At 36.6% G+C, this 14927-nt stretch overlaps 1 non-coding gene across 1 annotated transcript; it reads right to left on the bottom strand.

The window, feature by feature from the left end:
- Positions 1-1089: 1089 nt before the first annotated feature.
- LOC121998894 lies at positions 1090-1195 on the bottom strand. Its single transcript, XR_006116681.1, has one exon. It is a non-coding gene; the product is annotated as a small nucleolar RNA R71 (small nucleolar RNA).
- Between the last annotated feature and the right edge of the window lie 13732 nt (positions 1196-14927).

Raw genomic sequence — 14927 nt, 5'->3', positions numbered from 1 at the left:
TAGATTTGAGTCCTTGACTGGTGTTTTCTGCAGAAGATAACCGGTGACTTCTTACGAATACATTACAATTGAGGACAAGGTTTGGTACATTGCATTACATTGATGAATATCACAAAGAAACCAAGACTCCTAGAACCTTATTAAAATTGAATTTATGCATTTAACCCTTACATATAATTTATAAATGATCTTTTAATCGTTTGTTTAGCTAATTCGCTTTTGAGACATCTTTAGTGATTATAACCAGTCCCTATGGATACGATATCTTTTATTATTACTGACAATGTAACCGTACACTTGCGGTTTGTAACAAGTTTTTGGCGTCGTTGTCGGGGATTGCGCTTATAACATTAGAGATTATCATTTGAGTTAGACTAAACTTTTCTTTTCTTTTCTTTTCTTACATCTGACTTGTAACTAGTTTTCTTGTTCTGTTTTGCATTCTTTCATTACATTCTTTCATTGCATTCATTCTTTCATTCATTCATTATATTGTTCTTTAATTCTTTTTGTAAACTACATTCTTTCTATTCTTGTATTCTTTTCTTTTCTTTGTATATTCTTTTCTTTTCTTTGTATCAAATTCTTTGATCCTGTTCTTGTATGCGAAGATCTAACTTTGCAGGAGAATTACTTCCTCTTGATCCTGAAATTGATAGAACATTTCATAGAAGGGAAATCTTACAAAGACATCAAGAAGAACAAGAACAATCAACAATGGCTAATAGACCACTTAAGGATTATGCAGCACCTTATGCTAGAGGATTTCGCTCAAGCATTACAAGACCCTCTGTTGAAGCAAATAACTTTGAGAACAAACCTGCAATAATCAATATGGTGCAGTAAAATCAGTTTGGAGGTGGACCGCATGAAGATCCTAATCAGCATTTGGAGGTCTTCTATGAAATCTGCGGTACCATGAAAATGAACGGTGTTCCTTCAGAAGTAGTTAGACTATTACTGTTTGAGTTTTCTTTAAGGGATAGAGCTAAACAATGGTTAAATTCCTTACCCCCAAATAGCATTTCCACTTGGGACAATGTGAGTAACAATTCTTAGATAAATTCTATCCTCCTAGCAAGACAACTCATATGAGAAATCTTATCGCAAGCTTCAGACAATCCGATTCAGAATCTTTATTTGAAGCATGAGATAGATACAATAATATGATCAGACAATGCCTACATCATGGTTTAGAGAAATGATTGGTGTTGCACACTTTTTATAATGACATTAACTATCATACTAAAGTGTCCCTAGATTTAGCCGCTGGAGGGCACTTATGAACAAAAGTTTAGATGAAATTGAAGAAATCATTGAGAGTGTAGCACAGAATCATCATCAATGGGCAACAGAGAGAAGTGGAGGCTATTTTTATTCAAACCCAACAAAGGCATCAAGAAAATTTGATGTAGATGCAGTCACTCTAATGACTGCAAAGCTGGATGCTCTTATAAAGAAACTAGAAAATATAGGGACTAGCACTAATACAGTAAATGCCACGGTATGCTGTTGTGAAACATGTGGAAGTTCTGATCATTCTTAAGACTCATGTTCTTTGGGAGCTATCTCTGCACAAATAAATCAGTTAGAGCAATGCGACACTATCATGAGTTTTAATCAAAGGCAGAACAATCCATATTCTAACACATACAACCCTAGGTGGAAGAATCATCCTAATTTCTCTTATAGAAATAATCAAGAACAAGGACCATCCATGGGAGGCAAATTGAATTTCCAATCCGAGCAATAGAATTTTTAGCAACAACAATCTTCTCAAGGGTATTAGTTTTCTAAAATTGAGAAGAAGCTTGAGGAAATTATCTCCAATCAAACTGAAATGAAGCAAAACATTTTGAAGCTAACTCAGAGAATAGATAATTCTGAAAAGCATCAAAAGATTCAAGATAACTAAATTGCCCAACTAGCCTCATCATCTTCAAGAGCACTAGGGTAATTTCCTGAAAAACCTGGTGTTAATCCAATAGAGCATTGCAATTGGATTGAGCTTAGGAGCGAACGGACCTTGGGGGATCCTCAAGTGACTGCTCTAAAAGGGATGAAAGCTGAAGAAGAGCTCTCTCCTCCAGCACTTGAACCAAATCAGATTCAAGAAAATGAGGAGAGTACCATTAAGGTTGAAGATGTTGGTGCGGGTAACACTAACGGTCTAACTCAGGTTTTGATGAATGACAAATCAGGTTAAGTTAGTTTGTTGTTGTCTAACACTTTGATCGAGTGTGCAGGAGAAGTCCAGACAGGTCGACGGGCTGACCGGATGTCTGGCACGAAGCCCAGCTAGGTCGACGGGCTGACCGGATAGCTGGCACGAAGTCCAAGCGGGTCGACAGGCTGACCGGACGCTTAGGCACGAAGTCCAGCTAGGTCGACGGGCTGACCGGATAGCTGGCACGAAGTCCAGACGGGTCGACGGGCTGACCGGACGTCTGGCAGGTAAGTAAGGTAAGTCACTGGAGGGGAGTGACTGCGAGGACGCGTTCCCGGGAAGGGAACATTAGGCGTCGATCCGGCTTAGATCCATTTCGGATATCTAAGTCGAGATCGTGACTAGATTCCGGTCTCGGAAAGACGGAATCTAAGTCATACTCTTTTCTATTAAATCATATTACTTTGTTGAACTTTAATTGTGCTAACAATCTGTTTTACAGGATATATATATTTGCCTCAGACTAACTCTATTTTGCAGGAGAAGGAGTTTCTGGAAATAGAAGGTCCGGGCGCCCGGAAGGGATTCGGGCACCCGGAGGTTCAGGCGCCCGGAAGGGATCCGGGCGCCCGGAAGCAAATATTATCCATGCCGAGTCGTCGCCACGTGGAGTTCGCTAATTAGACTTGCCACGTCGCACCAGGGCGCCCGGAGCAGATATAAAAGAAGCCCCAGGGGTAGAGCTTCAACATCAATTCAGAACTCTTAGATTGCTTGTTCTGCTGCTCTGCGCTCCAACGACGCTAACGAAGCTCCGACAACGCGCTCTTGTCCTTGTAGTTTTCCTTCTGTCGGTATAGCTTTGTTTTACTTTTTATTAGCATCTCTTGTACTGTCTTTGTAATTATTATTTTGAATTGCTAGTAAATTGCCCAACGAAAGTACTCACGGAGTACGGGCCTTCGAGTAGGAGTCGTCACAGGCTCCGAATGAAGTAAAAATACCGTGTTCATTTGTGTATTGTTTTTAATTCCGCCGCGCTTATACTTGTTATTTTTCGAATCGATATTCACCCCCCCCTCTATCGAATTCTCACGATCCAACAAGTGGTATCAGAGTAGGTACCGCTCTGATTTGGTGCAACCACCAATCAGACAGGGGGTGAAATATTAACTTTTATTTTTCGATTTTCAGTTTTACGCTTAATTCCAATCTGGTATTAGTACCTGTTTTGGAAATTTTTTTCGTTGCAATTAAATCTAAATTGGTGCAACACCAATTTAGATACTTCTATTATTTTTTCCCGCAATGCTAATCCAAGACCAAGTCTTGGGATATTTTTTTTGTCGTTGTTTACTTGTGTTCAGGATGTCTCAACTAGAAGGCTTAAGCACAGTACGTCCTCCCCTATTCAACGGGGATGACTTCTTGTACTGGAAGAAAATAATGGAGGTGTACCTAAAGATGGACTACGATCAATGGTTCAACGTCATAAAGGCCTACCGAGCTCCAGTCGACAACTCCGGAAATCCACTAGACCCGAAACAGTGGACTCCGGACATGAGGAAAAAGGCGTCGACGGAAAACAAAGCAATCAACACGCTACACTGCGGTCTAACACGAGAAGAGCTGAACCGGGTCAGACCGCATCAGAACGTTAAAGAATTATAGGACAAACTGATCGAGCTGCACGAAGGAACGAGCGACGCAAAGGTAACAAAAAGAGACTTACTTTTAAATAAAATATTTAATATAAAAATGCAGGAAGGGGAAACGGCAAGTCAACTGCACGCGAGGATCAAGGACATCCTCAACGGACTCCACGCGATAGGCCACCAGATGGAAAATAGAGACTTAATAAGGTACGCACTAAATGCTTTTCCACGTAATAGTTTGTGGGCATCGATCGTAGATGGCTACAAAATTTCTAAAAATTTATCTAAATTAAAGTTAGACGAGCTTTTTTGTGAGTTAGAACTGCATGAACAAACTAATGCTGGAGCCGAGAAAGGTGTTGCTTTATTTGCAGGCTCCTCTAAAGAAAAGAAGAGCAAGTCTGAATCTGAAGAAGATTCTGATCAAGATTCCGAAGACAAAGAATACCTGGTGAACTTGGTAAGAAAAATGTTCACCAGGAGAAAAAGGAGCTTCAGCAAGAAGGACCTTCAAAAGATCAGTTCTCCCACGGAACAAAAGAACGTGACTTGCTTCGGATGCAACAAAAAGGGGCACTACAAGAACGAATGCCCAAGACTGAAGCTCGACAAACCGAAGCTGACCAAAAAGAAGGCCCTCAAAGCAACGTGGGACGACTCCTCCTCGGACGAATCGGAGGTAGAAGAGCAGAAGCACCAGAGCCACCTCGCGCTGATGACCCGCGAAGCTGAAACGGAAGACGAATCGAGAGATGAATCGGAAGATGGGTTCGAACCCGAATTGAGCCACGAGTCCGTACTCGTTTCCGAAGGCCCGGATGAGGTATATTTCAATTTAAACAAATTTTTTAAAAAAATTATTTCCTGCTTAAATAGTAAATTGGTTAAAATAGAAAATGAAAACAAATCACTCCTTGAGGAAAATCAAGACCTCAAGGAACAAATCAAAAATTCAAATCCAACTCAAGATCTAACACTTGAGGAGAATTCATCATTAAAATCAGGAATTAATAAGTTAAAAGAAATGCTAGAAAAATTCACTACAAGATCAAAAAATCTAGACTTAATCCTGAATAATCAAAAGACGTGTTATAATAAAACCGGACTCGGATACAAATCGAACTCAAATAAAACTTTTAAATCATTAATAACTCAATACAAATCAACTAATCAAGCTTGGGTTCCGAAAGCGTGTTTGACCACGCAAGTAGGACTTAATCAATATTATATACCTAAAGAAAAAATATATTATATAAACTCGAATAAACCAAATCAAAAACCAAAATACAAACCTAAATCAAAAAATTCAAAATTTAAACATTTTAAAACTCAACAAAATATAAATTATCACCAAGTTAATTATAACTATAAAAGAAATAGACACAAACCTAAAACGAAAATTTAAATTAAAGGCCAATAATTCAGGGGGAAGCTCCAGAATAGCTGACACCTTCAAAACTAACTTACCCGATAGGATAACCCAAATAAACTAACCCGGCAGGGTAATTAGGATTAGTTAAAGGAACCCAGTTTAACTTGAATCATGGTACTGATGAAGTTTTTTGATGATAGTACGTTGGGGAAGCTTGGGCATCGCATGTCTAGAAAGATATGACTTCAATTTGGTGCATTTGGCCAAGTGGAACCGACCGAAGCTACCTTTAAATGGATCCTAACTAGTTAGACCAAGGTTTAGTACTAAGCTCCGTGGATAGGACTATTCGGAAAACCTCGAAAGGTTGGTTACTTCTAATGACGTCCAAGTGACTCACCAAGCTTAGAAGTTTATCCGAAAAATGCCTATGTGTTGAGACCAAAGGTAAACCTCAATCTAACACAAGTTAAACCAAACTCTATAATTAAATCTAATTCATCTCACAAAATAATAGGATTCCCTGATTGAAAACTTAGATCGGGTGAGATGACTAAAGATCAAAATTAAATTTCGAATTAGATTAATTAAATTAAATTTTGAATTAAGTTAATTAAATTAAATTTTGAATTAAATTAGTTAAGTTAAATTTTGAATTAATCAAATTTCGAATTAAATAACTAAAATGAATTACGATTAATTTATTTTTAAATTCAAAAATTAAATTAACTTTAAAAAAATTATTTTAAAAATTAAATTAACTTTAGAAAATTATTTTTCAAATTAACTTTAAAAATTATTTTAAAAATTAACTTAACTTTAAAAACTATTTTAAAAATTATTAAATTAACTTTAAAAAAATTATTTTAAAAAATTAAATTAACTTTAAAAATTATTTTAAAAATTATTAAATTAACTTTAAAAAATTATTTTAAAAATTATTAAATTAACTTTAAAAAAAAATTATTTTAAAAAATTAAATTAACTTTAAAAATTATTAAATTAACTTTAAAAAATTATTTTAAAAATTATTAAATTAACTTAAAAAAAATTATTTTAAAAAACTAAATTAACTTTAAAAAATTATTTTAAAAATTAACTTTAAAAAATTATTTTAAAAATTATTAAATTAACTTTAAAAATTATTTTAAAAATTATTAAATTAATTTAAAAATTATTAAATTAACTTTAAAAAAAAAGTATTTTAAAAAATTAAATTAACTTTAAAAATTATTTTAAAAATTATTAAATTAACTTTAAAAAATTATTTTAAAAATTATTAAATTAACTTTAAAAAATTATTTTAAAAATTAATTTAAAAAATTATTTTAAAAATTATTAAATTAACTTTAAAAAAAATTATTTTTAAAAAATTAAATTAACTTGAAAAAATTATTTTAAAAATTAATTTAACTTTAAAAATTATTTTAAAAATTATTAAATTAACTTTAAAAAAATTATTTTAAAAATTAAATTAACTTTAGAAAATTATTTTTTAAATTAACTTTAAAAATTATTTTAAAAATTAAATCAACTTTAAAAAAATTATTTTAAAAATTAACTTTAAAAAAATATTTTAAAAATTATTAAATTAACTTTAAAAAAAATTTATTTAAAAAATTAAATTAACTTTAAAATTTATTTTAAAAATTATTAAATTAACTTTAAAAATTATTTTAAAAAAATATTAAATTAACTTTAAAAAAAATTATTTTAGAAATTAAATTAACTTTAAAAAATTATTTTAAAAATTAAATTAACTTTAAAAAATTATTTTAAAAATTTAACCTTTAAAATTTATTTTAAATAATTTAACTTTAAAAATTATTTTTAGAATTATTTTAAAATTTAACCTTAATAAACTATTTTTAAGATTTAACTTTAAAAAATTATTTTAAAAATTAAATAATTTTTTTAAAATTATCTAGGGAGGGCGCCCCTGGTATTCCCTTCCGAGGCGCCCGGAATGGATCCGAGCGCCCCGCCCAAAATCAACCCCGGGCGCCCGGAGCCCCGGAAGAGATCCGAGCGCCCCGCCCAAAATCAACCCCGGGCGTCCAGAATGGCTCCGGGCGCCCGGAGCTCCCCATAAATAGGGGGCAACAGGCACCCCCAACACTTGCCCCACAAACCTTTCACTTTTGCCAAGGTTCTATCCGAACCTTAGTGCGAGAGTGCTCTAAAATTAATTTTTTTTTGCGGTGAAGACGCTGCTGCGACTCAACCGAGGTCGTTAGTTCTATATTTTACGATGGATTCTCGGTAAATCCTGTTTCCTTGTCTAAAAATTCTTTAAATTTGTCTTGATATTTTCACTTAGAATATCTCTTTTATATACAGTAGGAAACGAACAAATACTGGTGCTGGGCCCTCTAATGCTAGTGCTGACCCTAGGTTTCCCACAAATGAACTTAGAATCAAGTTTGAGTCAACCATTTATATGGCCATTAGGACTAAATGTCTAGATAGATCGTTCTTTCTAGTTTCTTGTGCTCCCGTTATGGAGGTTATAAACCACTATAACTTACGGAACCTTGTTGACTGTACTAGTCTGGTAAACATAAGTCTGTGTGCTAAATTTTACAACAACTTAGTGAAAGTAGACAACTTTACCTATACTACTAGGGCATCGGGTACTGATATCATGCTATCCCCTACGATTATCTAGGAGTTTTTAGAGTTACGTCCATCCACTTGTCCCTTTCTGTGCTATCCTCTCGGGGATCTACCATTCGGAGATCCCTACTCGCATATCACTCTTGATATGATTTATTCGTATTTTTTTGGGGGAGAGCGAGTACCCACTGTGACCCAGTTTAGGTCAGTAGACCTTCGAGTCCAGGACTACGCTCTTTATAGGGTCTTAGTCTTCTGCATTCTACCACTGACCACACGTGACATCGCCGTGATGCGCCCATTCCACTCATTTTTACTTTATGCCCTGAGTCATAGGTTAGATATTGACATCAGCCTACATATCTTCTCCACCATTATCTACTCTGCTGGATACGTGACTAATAGACGAGTCCACATGCCTTACTCTCACATTCTGACAGCATATATGTCCTCTTTGGACATTGATGTCACTAGAGGAGACATTCGCTATATAACCGAGTTTGACGTTATAGCAGCTAGGAACTTCTCCCTAGCTGGTATCCACATAGATGAGGACGACGGTACTATGTCTTGGCGGAGGGGGGCACAGCACCAGCCCGATCCAGGGGGAGGCCGAGCAGGATGAGTTCATGCTTGCACTGTTTCCGGAGGAGGTCGCTCCGACTCCACCACCACCCCCAGTTCGAGCACCACGTCATGCTCCTCACACTCTAGCCGACCGTATAATCGGACTAGAGAGAGCTATGGCGAGTCTCCAGCGGGAGAACTCTGACTTTCAGCGAGACATGCGGCGAGAGGTCTCCGAGTTACGAGCTGACGGGCAGACCCGACACACTGAACTGATGACACTACTCCGCTCCTTGGGATCTGGACCACCCCCTTCCTCATCTCAGTAGCTCTAGTTATGACACACTTCTGTTATCTACATTACTTGTAGAATACTTTTGATCTATCTAGTGTTATTTCTGATATGGATTGATTATGTTCTATCTTAATAGTCTAGGAGTTTCGAATTTCAAAAATATTTTAATGTCAGGTTCAGGGGGAGAAATAAAACTAATTCAGTTTTTCAAATTGAATTTTAAACTTAATTTTGAAAATCAAAGTTTAAAAATCAATCTTCAAAATCAACTTGTTTAAAATTGTGAATTTTTTTTAAAAATCAACTCAAAATTGTTTGTTTTAAATCACAAACTTTTTATCATTTTTACTTAATCTTTGAAAAAATGAACTTTTCAAGTATTTTAAACCATGATTTTGAAACTAGTACTTTTGAACTTTGAAAATTTGATTTTGGAAAAAGAATTTTACAAAATTATTTTGAAAACAAATTATTTTAAAAATGTGATCTTACTTTACCAAAATTAGTTTTACAAAACTCTTTTGAAAACTAAAAGTAAAGTTCAAAATCATTTTTCTTAATGTTTAACTTCACTTTGAAAATTATCCTGAATCTAGTTCTGAAAAATTAGGTTTAACTTAATTTTGATAATTTGATTTGCAAAAACTTAGTGTTGAAAATTATTTTTTTTAAAGTGATGTTTGCAAACTTAAAAATTTTTCAAAGTTACTAAGTTATAAATAAGCTATTTTTCAAGACTTAGTTTTTTTTCAAGGATTTAAGAAATAAAGGTAAAACTATCTTTTAATTTTAAACTCCCCTAGGTTAACTTGACATTATTTTCTACTTTGTCTGAAGTTTATATTTATGCTTACTTGACATTAGTTCTTTTGTTGAATGACAAAGGGGGAGGGTTAGGTGGTTAAGTTAGCAAAGTTAGCTAAACCAATTTGAAAACACAAAACTTAACTTAAAAACCATTTACTCATTTTTACTTATTTTTTTTTTCTTGCATCTGTTTCACTAACTTAACCAGGTTGTCATTTCATCAAAAAGGGGGAGATTGTTGGTGCGGGTAGCACTAACGGTCTAACTCAGGTTTTGATGAATGACAAATCAGGTTAAGTTAGTTTGTTGTTGTTTAACACTTTGATCGAGTGTGCAGGAGAAGTCGAGATAGGTCGACGGGCTGACCGGATGTCTGGCACGAAGCCCAGCTAGGTTGACGGGCTGACCGGATAGCTGGCACGAAGTCCAAGTCGGTCGACGGGCTGACCGGACGCTTAGGCACGAAGTCCAGCTAGGTCGACGGGCTGACCGGATAGCTGGCACGAAGTCCAGACGGGTCGACGGGCTGACCGGACGTCTAGCAGGTAAGTAAGGTAAGTCACTGGAGGGGAGTGACTGCGAGGGCGCGTTCCCGGGAAGGGAACATTAGGCGTCGATCCGGCTTAGATCCATTTCGGATATCTAAGTCGAGATCATGACTAGATTCCAGTCTCGGAAAGACGGAATCTAAGTCATACTCTTTTCTATTAAATCATATTACTTTGTTGAACTTTAATTGTGCTAACAATCTGTTTTACAGGATATATATATTTGCCTCGGACTAACTCTATTTTGCAGGAGAAGGAGTTTCTGGAAATAGGAGGTCCGGGCGCCCGGAAGGGATCCGGGCGCCCGGAAGTAAATATTGTCCATGCCGAGTCGTCGCCACGTGGAGTTCGCTGATTAGACTTGCCACGTCGCACCAGGGCGCCCGGAAGGGATCCAGGCACCCGGAGTAGCATATAAAAGAAGCCCCAGGGGTAGAGCTTCAACATCAATTCAGAACTCTTAGATTGCTTGCTCTGCTGCTCTGCGCTCCAACGACGCTAATGAAGCTCCGACAACGCGCTATTGTCCTTGTAGTTTTCCTTCTGTCGGTATAGCTTTGTTTTACTTTTTATTAGAATCTCTTGTACTATCTTTATAATTATTATTTCGAATTGCTAGTAAATTTCCCAACGAAAGTACTCACGGAGTACGGGCCTTCGAGTAGGAGTCGTCACAGGCTCCGAACGAAGTAAAAACACCGTGTTCATTTGTCTATTGTTTTTAATTCCGCCGCGCTTACACTCGTTATTTTTCGAATCGATATTCACCCCCCCCTCTATCGAATTCTCACGATCCAACAGAAGAGACTCTTCCACTAAACCAACAGAGTCAAGTAATCCCTTTTCCTCAGAGATTAGTAATGCTAAAGAAGAGAGTTTGACAGATTTTTGGATAAAGTCAAAGAAATTTGTGTTGAAGTACCTTTAATCGATGCAATCCTACAAATGCCAAAGTTTGTCAAATTTCTGAAGGACATTATGTCGAATAAAAGAAGAAGGGGAGATATTGAGACCATTGCACTGACCGAGGAATGCAACGCTTTATTTGAGAAGAACATGCCCCCAAAGCTTAAAGATCCAGGAAGCTTTTACATTCCTTACAACATAGGATCTGAATTTATAGAAAAAGTTTTTTGTCATTTGGGGGCAAGTGTTAGCCTCATTCCCTATTCAATTTGTAATAAGTTAGGTCTCAAAAACATGAAACTTACTACCATGGCACTATAATTAGCTGATCATTCTTGCAGATATCCTATGGACATTATTGAAGATGTGCCGGCAGAGGCTGGTGGGATTACAATTCCCACAGATTTTGTAGTTCTGGACATGGTAGAAGACCCGAAGATTCCAATCATATTAGGAAGACCCTTCCTTGCAACCGCTGGACCAATAATCGATGTTAAAAATCATAAGCTTTCATTGGTAATCGGTAAGGAAAGGTTGGAGTATGATTTGTCTAACTCTTCTAACCATGTCTCTTCTTTCTTATTAAGTGTTCGCAGCGGGGCGGACGCTTATCAACTTGAGGAGTGAAATTTCCATCCTCATGGGAGGCCACCGGATGAGGAACATGATCCGGCGAGCGATATTGGGAGGAGACCTCCCAATAAAAATGAGAAATATGTCTGCCCTCCTAGGGAAAGGAAAAGAGAAGGGAACTAAGAAGATTGGTCGAGCTAAAGACCTTAAACAAGCGCTTCTTGGGAGACAACCCAAGGGTTCCTTTAATATTTTTCAGTTTTAGTTTTTTAGTAGTACTTTTAGAGTTGTGTTACTTTTGTTTTCAGGTTGAAATTTTGCTTTTATGAGCTGGCCATGACTATTTCATGGGCATGGAAGCATTAGAGAACTAGGGAAGGAGTAGAACTATCCTTTGGAGCAAAACAGAGCTCGACCGTGTGTTAAACATGAGCGTGTATGACCTGCAGAGAAGGAGGATGCATGGGTCATGTCTCTAAGACACGGTCGTGTAAGGAGTTCGGAGAAGAAAAACTGCCCGGCTGTGTACTAGACACGGTCGTGCGATGATTCCAGAAGAAGAGGTGTGCCCGACCATGTCCCACACATGACCGTGTAAAAATCTAGAGGAGGAATCTGCACTGGCTGTGCCATCCCACAAGGTCGTGCAAGACTACCCGAAGAGGAAAAGGACGAGGTCGTGTCTCACACACAGCTGTGTGAGATAGACTGAGAAGAAGATGGAGGTGTTCGTTCCAATTGGCCCGGTCGTGTTGACCAACCCGACAAGGAGAAGGTCGGGGCCGTGTAGATCTACACGGTCCGTGTAGAGCCATTTGCTTTGGCCGAGTCTAGAAGACACGAACAGACCTAGGTCGTGTCGGCCATACACACCCCTCATCCTCAAGACATTCCTCTCTCCCAAACTCCTCTCTTCTTCAATCTTTCTTCTAAATCTTCTCAGTGTTGGTTAGTCCTAGGAAAACGTACCAGTTCCACTGTACAAAAATTTTTGTACAAGTGTCGAACTTTTCCTTAAATAACATATTGTGTTCTTTAGAAGTTAAATTAGGCATCACAGACGGAACTTAACATCATTGATTCCAAATTTAACCTATCTGTTCTTAATGGTTTAGATTTGAATCGCAAGTGGAACTTAACACTATTGATTCAAATCTACCTAGGTTATTAATTCCATAAATATTAATTTCCAAAATTGGCTTCCAGGACTGCATGGTGAGGCACATGGCCTTCTTGGATATGGGAGCAACCACCACCGCCTAGGCAAAGCCTTTTAAGGAAAGCTAATATTTATTTCCTTAAATAACTCTAGGTTAACCAAAAAGAACAATCGAATCACAAATTCGAAAAAGAAGAAAACACAAAATCGAAAAATAAATTCGATCAACTAGATCTAATTGCTGCCTCTTGTATTTAGAATTCTTACAAAGAAAATAACTAGTATGATACGGAAGAAAATTACTAGTTATACCTTCTCTTTATAAGCTAATAACCTCGAGATCTTCTGCCGTATTCCTCGCCTCGCCTCGCCTTGCCTTGGACGTCGTGTGGGCGACGATCCTCCAAGATGAACACCACCCAAAAGAGTCCTTCCTCTTCCTCTAGAATTCGGCCACCACCATCACCAAGGAGAAGAGAGCAAAGGGAAAGGGAGAAGGGAGAGGGCCGGCCACCAAGAGATCTCCAAGCTAGAGAATAAGAGTTGTATCTCATGAACCCCCTCACCCCTTCTTTTATATTACTTGCCCAAGGCAAATAAGGAAAAACTTTTTACAAAAAATAAAATCATCCAAAAGTTTTTCCTTTTCCCTTTTAATTTTTCCTTTTCTTTCCTCTTGATTGAATCAATCACTAATTTTAATTTTGTGATGATTTTAATTAAATTAATATGGCCGGCCACTTGCTTGGGCACCAAGCAAGGTGGTCGGCCACCTCATCAAGGGGAAAAAGGAATTTTATTTTTATAAAATTTTACAAGAAAAACTCTTATAAAATTTTACAAGCTCTCTTTCCTAAAGTAGGAGTTAAAAAAAGGAAAGTTCTAAAAATTAAAATCATGTTTTAAAATTTAAAACTTCTCTTACAAAATTTCCTTTTTTAACATGATGATAGAAAATTTTAATTTTAAAACTTATCTCCCTTTTTCTTAAACCATGAGGATGGTTAAAAAAGGAAAGTTTTAAAAACTTTTAAAACTCTCTATTAAAACATGTGGCCTAATTCAAATAAGGAAAGTTTTAAAAATTAAAATCTCTCTTTTAAAACTTATAGTTTTCTACAAAGAGAAGATTTTAAAAAATTCCAAACACCCCTCCTATTTGAATTAATCTTGGCCGAACCATACATGCTTGGTCACCAAGCAATAGGGTCGACCCCTATAAAGAGGATGTGGCCGGCCCTTGCTTGGTCACCAAGCATTGGACCGGCCCACTTCTTGGACACCAAGAAGAGCCTTACATTTGGATGGACTTGAGGCTATAATGAGGCTATGACAGGGACCTAGAGAAGAAATTGGTTTTGGCCTTCCAATGAGCTTGAGTATCCCGTGTTCGCCCCAAACACACAACTTAAGTTCATCGATAATAACTCATTCCACTAGAGAGTTATTACCGCACTATCGCACCAATCCCAAATTACATTATGGGCTCCTTCTTATCATGAGTGTGTTAGTCTCCCTGTGTTTAAGATTACGAATGTCCACTAATTAAGTAAGTTACTGACAACTCACTTAATTAATATCTAGCTCCAAGAGTAGTACCACTCAACTTTATTGTCATGTCAGACTAGGTCCACCTGCAGGGTTTAACATGGCAATCCTTATGAGCTCCTCTTGGGGACATTCTCAACCTAGATAACTAGGACACAGATTCCTTCTATAATCAACAACACACACTATAAGTAATATCATTTCCCAACTTATCGAGCTAAACCTCACCCTTTGATAAGTCAAAGAAATAAATATTAAATATATGTGCTTGTTATTATATTAGGATTAAGAGCACACACTTCCATAATAACTAAGGTCTAGTTATTTTACTAAGTCAGTACAAAAAGAACTTACCTAAATGATCCTACTCAATACACTTAAAGTGTATCAATATAATTTATTAGTCAAAATAAACTAATACTTAATTACACTACGACTATTCTGATGGTTTGTTCCTTTCCATTTTAGTCATGAGCAACTTGTTTATAATTTATAGAGAATCGACAACATGATCTTCTGAGTGTGACACTACACTCCATGTTATCTACTATATAAATTAATTGAACAATTACATTTAACAAATAAATGCAGATATTGACCAATATGATTCTTTTATTTCAACAAATAAATGTTTACAAAAGCTAGGCTTTTAGTATACACTCTAACACTCAGATCTAGATCTCAAACTCGTTTCTCTCCACAAACTTCATTAAG

Source organism: Zingiber officinale, chromosome 6A, assembly GCF_018446385.1.
Source record: "Zingiber officinale cultivar Zhangliang chromosome 6A, Zo_v1.1, whole genome shotgun sequence".
NCBI lineage: Eukaryota > Viridiplantae > Streptophyta > Magnoliopsida > Zingiberales > Zingiberaceae > Zingiber > Zingiber officinale.
Note: the sequence above shows the minus strand (reverse complement) of the source record. Positions and strands in the feature narration are given on the sequence as shown.